Raw genomic sequence first — 18,604 nt, forward strand, 5'->3', positions numbered from 1 at the left:
CGGTGAGTTGGAGATTTTTGTGACATCATCTCCATATTTCGGTAGCGTGATAACTTTGACATATCCCAAAACCCAAATGCATAGTTTGATATCTGAAGCCTCCGCCCGTCTATGAAAGTCCTTTCCTTGGCCAATGCTGAGTTGCGCAAGGGTTAAAAGGTAAAAGGAAAATTTGGCATTTAACTGTTACACAAACTGTTTATTTAGGAGATATGCCAGGTGATGATTTACATCATTGTCTTTTGTTCATATACTGTAACACAAAAGGAAGATGGTGTAAGTGACATTTTTAACATGCATAAAAGAAAACATGGTCATAAAGAAATATGTATCAGCATAACTGTAGAATCCTTCAGTCTGCTATATTGGATATGTTTTATGTATTATATTAAATACACACTGATTTGAGGTTTATTGTATGAGTCTGTTAGTTGGTCACATGGCCAATGTTCGTTCAGATTAGATGCTGGCTAAAAAAACAAACATATGTTTGATTTGCATTGATTACTGCAGTTATTAATATGTATCAGCTGCAATAACTATTTCACGCATAACTGATGCAGTAAGGAGCTTATCATTTCCAACCATCTGGGAAGACGTCTCCCAGATCTTACTGTTTATCAGAAGGGTCAAATTGAAAACACTGAAAACAACTAAGCACACTGAGCCAAAAAAAGTGAAATTGAATTACAGTTTTTCTCAGTTGCTTTGGAGCATTTCTCGAATCAGTCTTAATAATTGCATAACAGTTAGTGCATTCTTAAAACAATTAGTACAAACAGCACAACACATTGGAATTCTTGCAAAAGCATGTACTTTACTTAAAATTCTTAGGTATTCCCCTTAAAAGTAAGTTTTTGTGTCAATGAAAATGTCATCACCATCAGAATGACACGTCCTTTTGTCATTGTTTATATACGGTGAAGTCAAAATGTTTAGGCATGTCGTCAGAATGACACTGCATGGTTCGGAAGATCCCAGGTTCAAACCCCACAACCACCAAGTTGCCACTGTTGGGCCCTTGAGCAAGGCCCGTAACCCTTAAATGCTCAGATGTGTAATGAAAAAAAAATAAAATAAATGTAAGTCACTCTGGATAAGAGCGTCTGCCAAATGCCTAAATGTAAATATGGTTTGGTTTACAGTAATTGACAATGCAAAAGGCTGAATTTCTTCTGTATGAAATTCAACAGCACAAATTTACCCACGCAGTATCACGGCATTACGTGGAATATTCACGTTATTTTATCTATTTGATTCTTGCCCACGGACACAAATTGCGTTTTTTTTTTTCGTGTCAGACAGTACGATTTTCAAACCAATTCACTGTTATGGGATTTATCTTTTGATTTTCGCTATGTTTGATCAATTACAGTAACGGCTATATTATCAGCACGTTTCATTAATATATTTTATATATTGGATTTCATTGTGGATTTCCTTACAGCTTTTTTTCTGTATGTACAGGTCCTTCTCAAAAAATTAGCATACGGTGATAAAGTTCATTATTTTCTGTAAAGTACTGATAAACATTAGACTTTCATATATTTTAGATTCATTACACACAACTGAAGTAGTTCAAGCCTTTTAATTATTTTAATATTGATGATTTTGGCATACAGCTCATGAAAACTCAAAATTTCTATCTCAAAAAATTAGCATATCATGAAAAGGTTTTCTAAACGAGCTATTAACCTAATTATCTAATCAACTAATTAACTCCAAACACCTGCAAAAGATTCCTGAGGCTTTTAAAAACTCCCAGCCTGGTTCATTACTCAAAACCGCAATCATGGGTAAGACTGCCAACCTGACTGCTGTCCAGAAGGCCATCATTGACACCCTCAAGCAAAAGGGTAAGACACAGAAAGAAATTTCTGAACAAATAGGCTGTTCCCAGAGTGCTGTATCAAGGCACCTCAGTGGGAAGTCTGTGGGAAGGAAAAAGTGCGGCAGAAAACGCTGCACAACGAAAAGAGGTGACGGGACCCTGAGGAAGATTGTGGAGAAGGCCCGATTCCAGACCTTGGGGGACCTGCGGAAGCAGTGGACTGAGTCTGGAGTAGAAACATCCAGAGCCACCATGGACAGGCGTGTGCAGGAAATGGGCTACAGGTGCCGCACTCCCCAGGTCAAGCCACTTTTGAACCAGAAACAGCGGCAGAAGCGCCTGACCTGGGCTACAGAGAAGCAGCACTGGACTGTTGCTTAGTGGTCCAAAGTACTTTTTCGGATGAAAGCAAATTTTGCATGTCATTCGGAAATCAAGGTACCAGAGTCTGGAGGAAGACTTGGGAGAGGGAAATGCCAAAATGTCTGAAGTCCAGTGTCAAGTACCCACAGTCAGTGATGGTCTGGGGTGCCATGTCAGCTGCTGGTGTTGGTCCACTGTGTTTTATCAAGGGCAGGGTCAATGCAGCTAGCTATCAGGAGATTTTGGAGCACTTCATGCTTCCATCTGCTGAAAAGCTTTATGGAGATGAAGATTTAATTTTTCAGCATGACCTGGCACCTGCTCACAGTGCTAAAACCACTGGTAAATGGTTTACTGACCATGGTATTACTGTGCTCAATTGGCCTGCCAACTCTCCTGACCTGAACCCCATAGAGAATCTGTGGGATATTGTGAAGAGAAAGTTGAGAGACGCAAGACCCAACACTCTGGATGAGCTTAAGGCCGCTATCGAAGCATCCTGGGCCTCCATAACACCTCAGCAGTGCCACAGGCTGATTGCCTCCATGCCACGCCGCATTGAAGCAGTCATTTCTGCAAAAGGATTCCCGACCAAGTATTGAGTGCATAACTGAACATAATTATTTGAAGGTTGACTTTTTTGTATTAAAAACACTTTTCTTTTATTGGTCGGATGAAATATGCTAATTTTTTGAGATAGGAATTTTGGGTTTTCATGAGCTGTATGCCAAAATCATCAATATTAAAACAATTAAAAGGCTTGAACTACTTCAGTTGTGTGTAATGAATCTGAAATATATGAAAGTCTAATGTTTATCAGTACATTACAGAAAATAATGAACTTTATCACAATATGCTAATTTTTTGAGAAGGACCTGTATATTTAAATCTGTTTCATTTATCCGGAAGTGGATTGTTTTTAAAATCGTGTTGTCTGGCACGAAAAAATCCCTAGATATTTGTATCGGTGTGCACGAATCAAAGTTTACACAAATTACAGTATGTGACTATTGCATAAAATGTCGTGAGACTGTGGAATATTGATTGTATATTGAGAGGTAACAGGATTTACACTTTTTATTGTACCTTTATAGTGGACTGAAAAGAAGAATTACAATATAACATCATATAATGTCATTGTGATAAGAAAATAATGATACAAAAGCACAATGGGGAAAAATCTAAAATTACAAATGGTAAACATAGGAAACACCTCTTAGGCAAAACTGTGCATGCTGTTGTCTGTCTCTATTACCCCTGACCACCCAGTCTGTCAGGCCACAGATTTTCATCAACATCACAGCAAATATCATCCCTTGCAGTACCACGTGAAAAATCTCCTTGAGTGTTTAATCCAGGCTCTGCAGGCTTCCACGGTGATATCCTCACATGCTGCATCCATGGCAGCCAGAAGGGACATCTGTGTATTTATTTATTTATTTATTTATTTATTTAACAGGGACGATGCAGTATAACATTGCTACAATTTCATGCAGCCGATGCTCTACATATAGGCTTCTAGCCGAAGGCTAATTTGCAGCCCTAGTCCCTGGGCTGGCTAACGATCATAGATCTCGATCTTCCATCTCCATGATGAGTAAGAGGAATGGGGAATATAGTGGGAGGAATTCCATCAACCTTCTGTTATGGGTCAAAAACCATTGCCTGATGGTGTTTGAGTGATGAAAGTATCACACATTTGGCCGAATCATCTTGAAATGGACCCCTATCAGGGATGAGAGCCCTATAAAGGGTCTCTAGGAAGGTGAGGAGATGCTGTGTATTGTATGGGCCTATAAGGGGAATATGAGTTAGAACACCATGCTCTGAAATAGCAGCACTCATAGTGATATTCCCTCCCCGCTGGCCTGGCATTTCACAAGATATAGTTATATGAAATGTACACACACATATTGTATCATTTTTTTAAAGCTATAGCAAATATACATAGGTCACACATACAGTACTGTTATATATATATATATATATATATATATATATATATATATATATATATATATATATATATATATACAAGTCAATATATGAAGTTTATGTAAATGAGTTATTGTATGCACATACAGTATATAGTTTACCTGTACATACTGGTACTGTAGCTCCTTCACTCTGTCTTCATTCCTTTCAAATGGTACACGGTACAGCTGTTTCATGGTCATGTGGTGTCTTTTCAATACCCTGTCTTGTTGTCTTCTACAATGGTCCTCTGTATTTCCCTTAGCTTAATGGCATTGTTTGCTCTGACCATGGTGCAAATAGCCTCCTCCTGCTCGGGTGTGAAAAGAGGTCCTCTGCCACCCCTACAAGGTAACCTTTCAGTCCTGTGTGGAAAAAAAATACACCATGTAATACGATTCAGATATACTTACACATATTTGTGTGTTAAAGAATGTATATACACTATAAACAGTACAGTCCACACTGGTGGATTACATATTTGTTCTTTTGATGAAATGTTTGAATAATTGAAGAAACCGTTGATCTCCCAATATTTGGCTGTACCCTCTGACCCGCCTCAGCCGTTGTAAGGCCATGAGTGACACAATAGTGGCTCTAATGTCATCAGAAATATGTCTGTGTCTCTGGCCTCTTTTTTCTCTTCTTCTATTTTGCCTCCTTACCCTTCCAACATGCATACTTGTTCCTAGCTCTTGACCACGTCCTGGTTTTTCATCTATTTTCAAAAATTGTAAATCTGTGTTTTGCTTTTTTTTTTTTTATATATAGGCATGCCAATTGTAGGTTCACTATAGGAGATTCACCTGTTTTAGAGAACTAGTTGATTATTGGTTCTTCACGCCACTTTATTAGTGACATTTAATTTTCATCTGCACAATGCATCAATTCCAGACACATTTACATAAAAGAGTTTTTTTTTTTTAAATATTAGTTTTATTTTTTGGAGATTTTGACAACTGGATTAACTATTTAGCAATCAGTGACTTGTGCAATGAAATGAAACTGATGCTGAAATGATTTGGGGTTTAAGATGATTTAGATAAAACTAATATAATATATTTTGATCAACATGACATAAACAAGTGGAAATGTGGGAAACAGCAGAGAATTGTACTGTACACAATCAATTATATGAATGTACGATAGCATTTGCATTTTGATCAAAGCAATAAGAAATGTTCATGTGTTGTGCACAAGTGACTAAATTACACACACTAAAAAACGCTGGGTTGTTTCCCCCTTTGATAAGTATGCAAATGTATCACCAGTAATTGCATGTAAGCTAACCAGGTAGCCCTCTTTAACCAAAGCTGCTTGTGACTCAGGATAAATTAACTATCAGTCAGCGCGCCAACTACAGGAGAAAGTACCACAGCTGAACAGATAACTACTAGATGGAAGTATTAATATTTTGGTGATTGTAATGTGCCAGCTATGACATTTTTTTGTAATTAGCTTCAAATCAACTCAGATTACAAGATCAACTAGTCTGACATAAAAAGCTGTATCCCAAAAGCCATGCTTATTTTGCTGTTTTATTTTTGGTAGTACCTGTCTCCATGTTTTTGTTTCAGGTTACCTATACCCTATCTTATTGGACAGCTTTGTCATTTTTTATTTTGTATAAATCCTATTACACATTCCTATTAAATTCAGTTTAATCTTTGCTATTCAACAAAATTTTAACTTTCTTTTATTTATTTCTTTCTTGAAAGAAAAAAAAGGTTGGCACCAACATGGTGGAATACCTCCAGCTGGCTGAAGTGTCAAGGCCGTACCCCTACTGTACATCCTGACGTTGGGAGATGATGACCAGCGCTGCTCTCAGGCATTCGTCATTCTGGTGGGACGGGCTCTGGAGCAATGCTCACTACTTGGGGCGGTTGATGTGTGCTTCAAGGCAGTTTATATTTTTGACATTAACTATTTAAAGTAGTGTGCTCCTGTAGAGGACTTTTTGTAATGTTGCTATGAAATAGCAAGGCCTACTTGAAAAGTCATAGACAGTGTTTATATGTTAAAACGGAACCAGGGCTGGATAGTTTTGTTCTGCAGAAAAGATATCTAATGTCACAGAGAGGTCCTGCTCTGTAGAAGCTGCCTCAGCCTATTTGTGTTATTACTCCATTCTGCCCTTATGAGTAATAGTATAGTAATGATGTCGCTGTTGATTATCTGCTCTTGTGCTTTTGAAAAATAAATGTTTTTTTAAGAACATTTAATAGGATGTTGTTAATTGCATATATGTATGGTTTGCAAAACTTGGAAGTTTTTTTTGTAATAGACCAGTATATCAAAGTAATTTAACTGTTTAATAGACATGTTTTTTTTTTCACTGTAAAAAAATAACCCATTTTGCTGGGTTAAATTAACCCAGCATGTAGTTAGTCCAATATTTACCCAGCAGCTGGGTTAAAAACAACCCAGACTGGGTTTTTTTCACCCCTGTATTTTTTAGGGTGCATGGCGGTTAACCAAGTAGTTTTGAGAATTCACCTTCTGATTTAAGAAATGCTCCAAGGCAACCGAGAAAAACTGTAAGAACTGTCCAACACATTATTAAAACCTGAAAAATCAACTTCGAGGGAGAAATGAAGATGAAAAATTGCCACGATTGAGTGTGACGGGAGATCAGACAGAATAAGTCTAAACATTTATTACACATTAACGCATTATCACACACACAATGTGGCCACTATGAGACATCACAGGATTGGGACTAAACAGCTGTGTGTGTAAGAAAACCACTTGTTACACATTTGCTTGGAAGCATAAAAACTTGGACTTTGGATTGATGGAAACAGGTCATGTGGTCCAGATTCCAAAGTCAGAAGGGAAGGTGATGAAGCGATGCACCCATCATGAATAGTGTTTACTGTACAAGCCTGTCAAGGCAGTGTTCTGACCTGGGGTTGATCAGTTACTCAAGTCTAGACTCAGCAACGTTATGCGGCAATAAAATGAAGTCAGCTGACCACCTGAATGTACTGAATCACCAGAGTATCACATCTTTGGAGTATTCCCATATTCCAGGACTCCAGGAGTGTGAATGAGCAGTTCCGGGAGAATGAGGATGATAAACAAAAAATATATATATTTTCACTGGTGAACTCCATTAAAAGTCTTTGGGATGTGCTGGAGAAAACTTTATGGATGGGTTAGACTCTTACGTCATCAATTCAAGATTTCGGACAAAAATTAATGCAATACTGGACAGAGAATTGTGACAGTGCAGAAGCTTGACATATTGTTTAAATTTTTGGCCAGGCAGTTTATTTTCACCTATTTCTGCTGCTTCATTCTATTAGAAGTGATAAACGTTCATCATAAAACCTATCTCATTCTGAAAAGCACTTGAGAGGAAACACCTAATTTGTTTTGTAAATTTAGCAAAAATTTTTTTTTTATCTGTCACTTAAAAATTCTTGTCAGCACAATACAGCACGTTTGATTTTAAAACTGATCCGAAGTTTTGTTAAAATAATACATTTGTCTTTGATCAAGGTACTTGTTAATGTGTTTGCATGTTATTTTTTTATGTTATCTGAGTTTCGCATCAGCGTGATATTTAAGAAGAACTGGCTTTACTGTTGTATTATCAGATTCTGGAGTAGATCCAAATAGTATTAAGGTCATAGCAAAATCAAACGCCTGAAATAGTTTATACAGTATATTTAATAGCTTTCTTCCTGTGTGCATAGTATTTAACAATACATGGCATGTAGTATGACAGGACTTGGTAACACATGAGTTATTGGACTTGAGTTTGGCTTGCTTATGGCAGACAGCATTATGCAACTACTGTTAGCTTTTGCATTCATTGGGTTTTTTATGTCTGTGACTGCGAAAACATGTCTGTGTTTTTCATTTCTGTCTGATTATAGGTTATCCCCTGGGTATGTCAGGATTTTTTTTTATACAGGTGCTCTGGTTTTCCAAGAACATTCAACGATCAGTAGTCGATTAGAGTTCATTGAATCGCTGAACTGGTGAAGACCTGAAGAAGAATAGGTGCAGGAGAGACTTCCTAGCTGATTTCCAACCAGATGTCAAAGAAAAGGCCCAGCCTGGCTGAGGGTGTGAGTCACCAAAGAGGACTTTGCTTTATGTCCATAAAGCTCAGCTAAAGTTGCCTCTCTGCTTTCCTGCTCAGTCGTGCATGTCACTCTACCTCCTTGATCCAATGAGGATGGCGTTCCACCGTCCTTTTCCACTATGGATAGCTTCATGGTCTGCTTACTACTCTCAATAATATACATATAATGCCAGTAGGCATAGTCTCAGTCAGTGTCACTTTATGCTGTTCTCTGCACAAATACTACATCCTTTTAAAATGAATATTATTCACACTGTTGTCACTTTGCCATAAACTCAAGTGCACTTCAAGGTTGCACTGCATTTCACTTTATTTGACCTATCATTTGTATTATTCATTTATGCAATTTTTTTTTTACATTTAATTTATTTTTATTTATGCTTTATTTATTTTCTTTATATATATCCTGTAGCTTTTTGTTTAATCAACTAGTAACCTTCTGTCAGCTCTTACTATGATAGACTCTAACCCTGTGTATACTGACTATATGTAAGATACAGTGTTCAATTACATTTATAACTTGTCTCTGTCTCTATTGCTTCTGGACTGTTCTTCGGGAAAGACAAATAAATAATAATAAACCTACCTCACTGGTTGCACATGCCCAAGTATAAGTCCACTTGGAGAAACTCTATATAAAAAAAAATGGAGACAAAATAGACAAAAATATATAGACCAGCCAATATAACATTATATTTAACTTTTTTCTATATTTAAATCACTCTTTAAGTAGCATATAAACACATTCACAAGTGCAGAAACTGAAACATGTAAAAGCTTTAGTGTACAACATTAAATGTATCACAGTTCCTACAATTTTTATTATATTGCAAATCAATATTCAGGAAAATAAACCAAATAAATAATAATTGTAACAAAAAATAACATAATTTAACATGACTAATTCTGTAAGTTTCATGCATTTACTTCTTGAAAGAAGCCAATTTTGCTGCAAATATAACAGAAAATTTACACATTGAAAATAAATAAATAAATAAAATAATAATTATAATAATAACTGCGTGGTGACAGAAAGTTCCTGAAAGTTCTATTTACAATTACAGTAAATATTCCAGGAAGTTCCTTATTCAGTTTGACTGTATCTCAGATTTAATCTAACGATAAAATTAAGTAAGATCTAATAAACATCCTGGTGCAGTCATGGGACAGTAAAAAATATTTGTTCCACCATTTCTGTAGAGGTTTCTTTTGTAAGCTTGTTTTTTTTTTTTTTTTTAACTAAAAGTTTGAATCTTATATTTTATATTTAAATGTACCTTTTTTGACTGAATTTCTTGAACAAATTGATATAAAACAAATAATGAAAATGTTGCTATGACCCGGTCTAGGGTCAGGCCGTAACATACAATATAGGAAATTAAAATTGGGAAAGGGAAAGATAAGAAACTAATAATAGGGAAATAACCACATGGTTGGGATCAACTGCTCCTTTATTATTGTGTTTAAATTTAGGTTAAGGAAGTGCTTGTCCGATGACGAAACAGGAGATAGAGTAAGACACACATCCCTGACTGATCCTCCAATCAGCACCCGTCTCCAAAGTAGAGGCAAATTGAACCTAATTGGCAGAGAGACAGAGAGAGTCACACACAGCCAAGAGGGCAGGCAACATGAAGAATACTAATAAAAAATAATTATAATACGTCAGGGATGTAACATATATACAGTAGGTCTCATAGGGCTTTTAACTCTAAAATTGTCAGAAAAAATACCATGTTATGTCTTTGTCACAATAAGAAAAAAAATTCATGAGATGCTAAAATCATTTAGTTAATTCAGTTAATTAGAATTCCTATATTTATAATAATAATAATAATAATCATAATAATAATAATAATAATAAATAAATAAATAAATAAATAAATAAATAAATAATAATAATAATAATAATAATAATAATAATAAATTATTATTATTATTATTAATAAATAATAATAATAACAATAATAATAATAATAATAATACATATTATTATTAACATTATTATTATTATTATTAGTAGTAGTAGTAGTTTATTAATTTAAGTTAAGTTAAGTCACAGTGGATGCCATTTGAATACATTCATCCTAAGTCCTAAGGGGCATAAAGTGTGCAGCACCAGCAGCAGCCCAAACCGCTCCAACTCAGTACAAGCAAGGGATACACACTGTAATTAAGGGACCCCCTCCCCTCCCCAAAATCATGTTTTCTGATCCTGTTTCTGACCACATGGTTGCCTTAACCCTTGCTTATTTGTGATATATTGCGTTATATTTGAACAAGGATGCTGGGGCTTGCTGGCACTTTTCAGTCAATGTTTTAAATCCTTACACACACACTTGTGGAGCCTCTGTTCGATCTATCTGAAAAACTGTAAACACACAAATCTTGTGCCTTTTAAAAGTTTGTGAAAGTATTTCCTAGGTCTGATGTCCAGAGTCAGTTTGAATTATGAAATGTAATGGGCGTCACAATGTACAAACCATTTACATTGGCATAATCTGAAAATGAAATTCTTATTTGTTTTTGTAAGCGCCTAAAAGATCCTATCGTTCGTAAAGCATCAGTCACGCAAGAGAACTTATGAACACAAATGGAATGGCCTAAGTTGCCGTAACAATATTTAAGAGGTGTTGATTGATTTAAGACGGCATGGTGGTGTAGTGGTTAGCACTGTCGCCTTGCACCTCCAGGCTCCGGGCTCGATTCCCGTCTCTGTGCGCATAGTGTTCTCCCTGTGCTTGGTGGGTTTCCTCTGGGTACTCCGGTTTCCTCCCACAGTCCAAAGATATGCAGGTTAGGCTAATTGGTGTTCCCAAATTGGCTGTAATGTGTGTGAATAACATTCATAAGCAGCACTAGGATCATGGCTGGACCTGGTCCTAGAGCAGGGTATAAAAGTGCCTGCAATTAGTGGAGCTTTTGATGCTCGATGCGAAGGTATGGATGGCGAGGAGTCTGTGGTATTTTTTTGTGTATCTCTTTTTGGATCCTGGGTTCTGGCACCAGTGAGGAAGATTTGTGACCCAAAGAACAGAGAGTGGATATGAGTTTCTATAGTAATTTGTATTTGTTAATCTGTTTGTTACTTGTTTTTACGTTTCTCTAAGGCAGTAACTACACGGGCACACACATACTAACTACCAGGAAATTTGGTTGTTTGGATTCGTCTCGTGCTCGGCTCTGTACTTGCTTTGTCCTTGTATACACAGTGGTTAAATTGTAAAAAAAAAAAATCATGGGGGATGGTGTGGTCGAGTACTATTATAATTTTTTTTAATTGCAAAATATGTCAAATTTTTTTAGGAACAATTTTATTAACAAAATAGAAGCTTAGTTAGATCACCTTGGAGAGACATGCAATTTAAACATGCAATTGTCAAAACTATCCTTTTCATTGCTTTCATCTGGGGAGGATTATAAGAGTAGAATAAAAATCTACATAAACATTCGTAATGAAATAATTTAATTTAATGGTACAGTAGTTTTGCATGACTACACACCACTCTCGCTCTCAATCAATTCACTATTATGGCATTTAAAAATCAGTTTTTGACCCTTTTGTACCCAAACATGTAGGTGAAGCCAAAAGTCTAATGAAAACAAATTTTCTTTAAATTGAGAATGAAATGACACAAATTGTGTAAAGAACTCGTCTTTTATAATCATTAAAGCTGTCAGTTATTTCGAAAACTAATTATTTGGAAACTAATTGCCAGTAGAAACTCTAATAGAATTGGTCTGAGGAATCATTTTAGACAGTCGTTAGGACTATTTTTGCTTAACTGAGTCACACCTAATTTGCGCATAAAAAAAGCCTCTAACCCAAAACACCACTCGTTACTTAAATCATGGCTTTGTGCCACATATATAAAAACAAGGTAACCTGCTTCATACTACTGTAAACATGGGCTGAGTAGAAACCTATCAAGCACCATGATGAAACTGTCTGTCATGAAGACCTACCCAGGAAATCAGGACCAAAACGTACCTCTGCTGCAGAGGAGAAGTTCGTTTAGAGTCACCAGCCTCGGAAATCACAGAGTAACCTTAGCAACCTCAGCACCTCAGATTAGAGCTGTTATGAAGCTTTACAGAGCAGACGTAGCAGATACATCTCAATATCAACTGTTGTGACCATGCAATTAGAAAACCTTCGAATGTTAGTGTAGATACTGTGTGTTGTATGTGTAGGGTCAGAATTAGTCTTAAATTTCTCATGACAAAAACGTGAGGGAAGGTGGGATTCTGAATTTTAAGTCAAATACTGACTGTTATTGGATATAAAATAGGGCCCATGGCTTAATTTTCTTTAAACACATTTTAATGGAAAACATTAAAAATGAAAGCACTGTAGTAGTAGTATAGTCTTAAAACATAGTTTTTCCTTTGTACAAATTATTACAATATTATAAAGGATAAACATATGATATTTATAATTAATCATAGTCATGTGCAAAGAATGGCTTAAATACTTCCGAAGTGAATATCAAAACATACTTATTCACATCATCACAGTATTACCAAGAAAGCTATATTCCATCGAGTGTGTACAGTAAGTCGATTTATCATTAACAACATTTCTAATACAGAGGTACAATTGCATTAAATACTAAATTCCTTAAAAAAAATAATTAACAGCAGTGATATTTCAGTAAATTAACGTCATTATAAACACATCAGATATTTAGACAGACAGATGGAGTGTTCAGTAGATGGACTGGCCCCAGACACAGGCGAGCAGGGTGGCACTCAGGACCCCGGTGAGGGAAAGCTGGACGTAGGAGGCGCCGCTTGTAGACGGGTTGCACCGGGTCGTGTTACAGCAGGCCTGAGTGATGGTGTATGTCGCACCCAGGATGGTGCCAGTGGTGGTGTTACACTGAGATGACTCTATACAGTCCTGAGAGCCAAAACCCAGCAAGCCAGGGACACCCGAAAAACCTGCGCAGGAGAGACGAGAAGACAAAAGCTTAGAGATCTCATAGTTCTTTAACTTTTCCACCTTCATCCACAATCCTGAGGGTAAAACAGCTAGAGATAGACAGAGAGGAAATGATAGAGTCATAAAGATGATGAACTGGTTAGCGAGACTTACTGGCTTTTGATGTGGTGCACACAGAGGTGTTGGTGGTGCAGGTCGTGGTGGAGGAGAAGATACACAGTCCAAACAGTGATGCGGGACACTTATTGCAGGTCAGGGACTCCGCTGGAGAGAGAGAGAGATTTAAAATATAAGTATGATCTAGGGTATGTTCTTGAAGATGTTACATAACGTACTTTGTATTATTATTATTATTATTATTATTATTATTAACTATTATTATTAATTATTAATTATTATTATTATATGCTTACTTATTATTTCATTTGTATTAATCACAATTTATATTCTGTGTTTGAGATGCACACATAGTACACACACATGTTTGTCCCTTTAATGTTAGTAGTAAATCAAGTTTAAGAAAATAAATTCATTATCAAATGTTTTTATCTTTATGTTTTTATCTTTATGACAATTTACAATTCCTACTAAAGGTGCTAAATAAAGCAAAATAAACAAAAACAAAAAACATACACATGCACTATAAAAATGCACAAAATTTATATATTTCCATATTATTATCATTATTATTATTATTATTATTATTATTATAAAAAAATCCCTTTTTGGTATTTCAATTGAAAGTAATATTTTGTTTGCAAATGTAAAAAAATGTTAAACACAACACATGAGATTTGTGCCTGAACTCACCGATCGCGAACAGTCCGATCACAACGGCGATTCCCAACAGCACACACTTCATCTTGACCCTTGGACCGTACAGTACCACACACACACAAACTCAAACCCTTTAAGCAATATAGACGGATGTGTCGTTAAAGATTCGTCCTGTTAGCCGTGTCCTTTCCTCGACATGGCCAGCTATGGACATTTATACTGAAGGGACAGTGGGCAGAGAAAGAGGCATGCACGCACACACACACACACCCACACACGCGCGTATACATACCCACCCATGCATACAAAGTGTGTCTTCATTCAAGATGACAGAAATGTGGTTCAGCAGGATGGGTGATGAGTCATGTCATACTGATACCCAGTGAAACTGGGCAGGGCTTGTTAAGCTTCACAGAGCGAAGGACAAAGACGCCCTCCATGCACACACACACACACAAACACACACAAAGAGGACACTTTTACATTTACATTTTTTAGAAGATTTTGTGTCATGAAGTGCTTTTAATAAATGATCAGGGATGAGGCATATTCATTTTGCCCCTTTGATGTCACTCTGAGAACAGTTAAAGATAAAGTTCAGAGTCATCCAGGTCACAGAAACCGCCAACCAGGAAAAACAACCAAACGCTCTAACCGTTCAAATTTGTTAGAACCATAAAAGATTAAAGCGAAGCAATAGAAAGCCAACTAAAACCAACATTAAAATACATAAATATGGCACTGTTCATTCATTATTTTATGTGCATAGAACTCTATAATAGAGGACAATAAAGGAGATGCACCTTAATCCGAGATCATCTGACTAAAATGTTCATGAATAAAATTATGAATTAATTTACAGTGAGCAGCCCACTCGCCGTCAGCTCATCCTTCTCTTAAAAACGTTTATATCACGAGCACATGTTACGGCATTTCATGACCTCAGTTTAGCATCAGATAAAGCTGCACACAAAACAGACACAACGGGAAGTGTTACGTTATAGTCTGATGAATAATAAGTGTGTAAGCTGTTTTGTTTAATTAAACCAATTAACTTAACATAATAACACTGGAGCTAGGACAATTGGAGCAGCGATATATCATCAAGACTTTTATTAGGTTTCTCTTAACGGCAATTAACAATTAATCTTCTTTTCCACATATGTCATCATGTCAGATCTTTTATGTATGTATAATCTTTTTAATCTTGCTTGCTTGTTACATTGTATTCCTTTTGAATGTGAATGAAAACAGAAAGTTCATAGGCGTGTCATTGTTTAGTTCATATTTTCTTGTTTTAAACCCGTGTGCTTGTGTTTATCTTCAGGATATGTCTTTTTAAACTAGATATTAATCCAAATAGAGGGTGCTGAATATTGATTAGAGTCAAGTCAGGTTGTGTTTTAATTGTCCTCTCTCTATATAGCTCATATATACTTCAATGGACATGTTGGGGAAGGGAACAGAGGTGATAAAAATGTGATGGGCAGGTTTAGTCTTCAAGACAGAAATGCAGCAGGACAGATGGTGGTGGACTTTGCACAGAGGATGGGAATGGCAGTAGTAAATACTTTCCTCCCAGAAAGGCAGGAACATACAGTATGGTGACATATAAGAGTTCAGGCAGAAGCACTCAGGTAGACTACATCTTGTGTCGACATTGTAATCTGCAGGAGATTAGTAACTGCAAAGTGTTGATAGGGGAGAGTTTAGCCAGACAACACAGAATGGTTGTGTGGAAAATAACCCTGATGGTGAGGAAGGTGAAGAGGACAAAGGCAGAGCAGAGGACAAAGTGGTGGAAGCTAAGAAAGGAAGAATGTTGTGTAGTCTTCAGAGAGGAGTTGAGACAGGCTATGGGTGGTCAGGAGGGTGCTTTCAGTTGACTGGACAACTACAGCCAATGTGATCAGGGAGACAGGTAGGAGGGTACTTGGTGTATCATCAGGTAAGGCAAAAGTGGACAAGGAGACTTGGTGGTGGAACGAGGAAGTCCAGGAGGCTAGCTAAGAAGAAGTGGGACACTGAGAGGACTGAAGAGAGTAGACAGGAGTACAGGGAGATGCAGCGTAAGGTGAAGGTAGAGGTGGCAAAGGCCAAACAAAGAGCATATGAGGACTTGTATGCTAGGCTGGATAGTAAGGAGGGTGAGGTGGATCTGTACAGGTTGGTGAGGCAGAAAGATAGAGATGGGAAGGATGTGCAGCAGGTTAGAGTGATTAAAGATAGAGATGGAAATGTACTGACAGATGCCAGAAGGGTGATGGGAAGATGGGAGGAGTACTTTAAAGAGTTGATAAATGAGGAAAACGAAAAAGAACAAAGAGTAGAAGAGGTGACTGTTGTGGAGCAGAAAGTAGCAAATATTAGTTAAAGTGAGGTAAGAAGGGTGTTGAAGAGGATGAAGAGTGGAAAGGCTGTTGGTCCTGATGACATACCTGTGGAGGTATGGACGTGCTTAGGAGAGGTGGCAGTAGAGTTTCTAACTAGTTTGTTTAACAAGATCTTGGAGAGTGAGAGGATTTCAGAAGAATGGAGGAGAAGTGTATTGGTGCTGATTTTTAAGAACAAGGGAGATGTGCAGAGCTGTGGCAATTACAAAGGTATAAAGCTAATGAGCCAGACAATGAAGCTGTGGGAAAGAGTAGTGGAAGCTAGGTTAAGGGCAGAGGTGAGCATTTGTGAGCCGCAATATGGTTTCATGCCTATAAAGAGTACATCAGATGCAGTATTTGCTTTGAGGTTGCTGGCGGAAGTACTGAGAAAGTAATAAAGAGTTGCATTGTGTCTTTGTAGATTTAGAGAAGGCTACGACTGGGTGCCGAGAGAGGAGCTGTGGTGTTGTATGAGGAACTCTGGAGTGGCAGAGAAGTATGTTAGAGTGGTGCAGGACATGTATGAGAGCTGTAAGACAGTGGTGAGATGTGCTGTAGGTGTGACAGAAGAGTTCAAGGTGGAGGTGGGTCTCCATCAAGGATCGGGTCTAAGCCCCTTTTTGTTTGCTCTGGTGATGGACAGGATGACAGATGAGGTTGGACAGAAGTCTCAATGGACTATGACTTTTGCAGATGACATTGTGCTTTGTAGCGAGAGCAGGGAACAGGTGGAAGAAAATTTGGAGAGGTGGAGGTATGCTCTGGAAAGCAGAGGAATAAAGGTTAGCCGCAGTAAGACGGAATACATGTGTGTAAATTAGAGGAACCCAAGAGGAACAGTGAGGATACAGGGAGCAGAGGTAAAGAAGGTGCAGAACGTTAAGTACTTAGGGTCAACGGTTCAGAGCAACGGAGAGTGTGGAAAGGAGGTTAAGAGGTGGGTACAGGCAGGTTGGAAAGGGTGGAGAAAAGTTTCAGGTGTGTTGTGCGATAAAAGAGTATCAGCGAGAATGAAAGGAAAGGTGTACAGGACAGTGGTGAGACCAGCGATGCTCTACAGCTTAGAGACAGTGGCGCTGAAGAAAAGACAGGAGGCAGAGGTAGAAGTAGCAGAGCGGAAGATGTTGAGGTTCTCTTTGGGAGTGACAAGGATGGATAGGATCAAGAATGAGTTTATCAGAGGGACAACCCATGTAAGATGTTTTGGAGATAAAGTCAGAAAGGCCAGATTGAGGTGGTTTGGATATGTGCAGAGGAGAGATTGTGAATATATCGGTAGAAGGATGCTGAGGTTGGAACTGCCAGGCAGGAGGTCTAGAGGAAGACCAAAGAGGAGATTTATGGATGCAGTAAGAGAGGACATAAAGTTAGTTGGTGTGAGAGAAGACGATGCAGAGGATAGGGTTAGATGGAGGCAGATGATTTGCTGTGGCGACCCCTGAAAGGGAACAGCCGAAAGACAAAGAAGAAGAAGTCTCTATATAGCTCATATACATTGGAACAAAATGTCATTTCTAAAGCACCTTGGTGAAACCATTAAAAAAAACACGAGACAACATACAGTAAAGTGTACATACATGAATGGGTGCAGGACAATAAACTTGTAGCTGAACAGTAAACCAGTGACAGGATCATGTGGAGACAGGGGTAGCTCAGTGGTTAAGGCATTGGCCTACAGTTTAGAAGATCCCAGGTTCAAACCCCACAACCACCAAGTTGTCCCTGTTGGGCCCTTGAGCAAGGCCCTTAACCCTCAACTGCTCAGATGTGTAATGAGATAAAAATGTAAGTCGCTCTGGATAAGAGCGTCTGCCAAATGCCTAGATGTAGATGTAGATCACGGATACCCAAGGCTAGCCCATCTGGTCCAATCTTGCTGAGAAAAAGGAAATGCTGAGCATGTTAGAAAGGCACCAGAATACCCAGTACACTACAGCCTAATGCGCACATGGCCCAACAGGGAAAGATTCTAGGGCTGCTGGCCTGGCGTCTAAACTCCACAGTACCCAATCCGATCAAGCCCCATGCAATGCGTTGGACAAACAGATCTGCAAACTACAAAAGGTCCAAACCTACAACCTACAGCGCCCACAGGACATTTGGAGCGATGTTCCAAGGGGTCTAAGCTGCCCTGGTGGCACAAGGGGAGCCTACACAAAACACGCTTTAATGTTTTGTGTTGTAATGTTATAGTTGGTCAGTGTATGTGCTGCTTCCCTAATGTTTAAGAAGTGATCTCG

This window comes from Clarias gariepinus, chromosome 2 (assembly GCF_024256425.1).
Source record: "Clarias gariepinus isolate MV-2021 ecotype Netherlands chromosome 2, CGAR_prim_01v2, whole genome shotgun sequence".
Taxonomy (NCBI): domain Eukaryota; kingdom Metazoa; phylum Chordata; class Actinopteri; order Siluriformes; family Clariidae; genus Clarias; species Clarias gariepinus.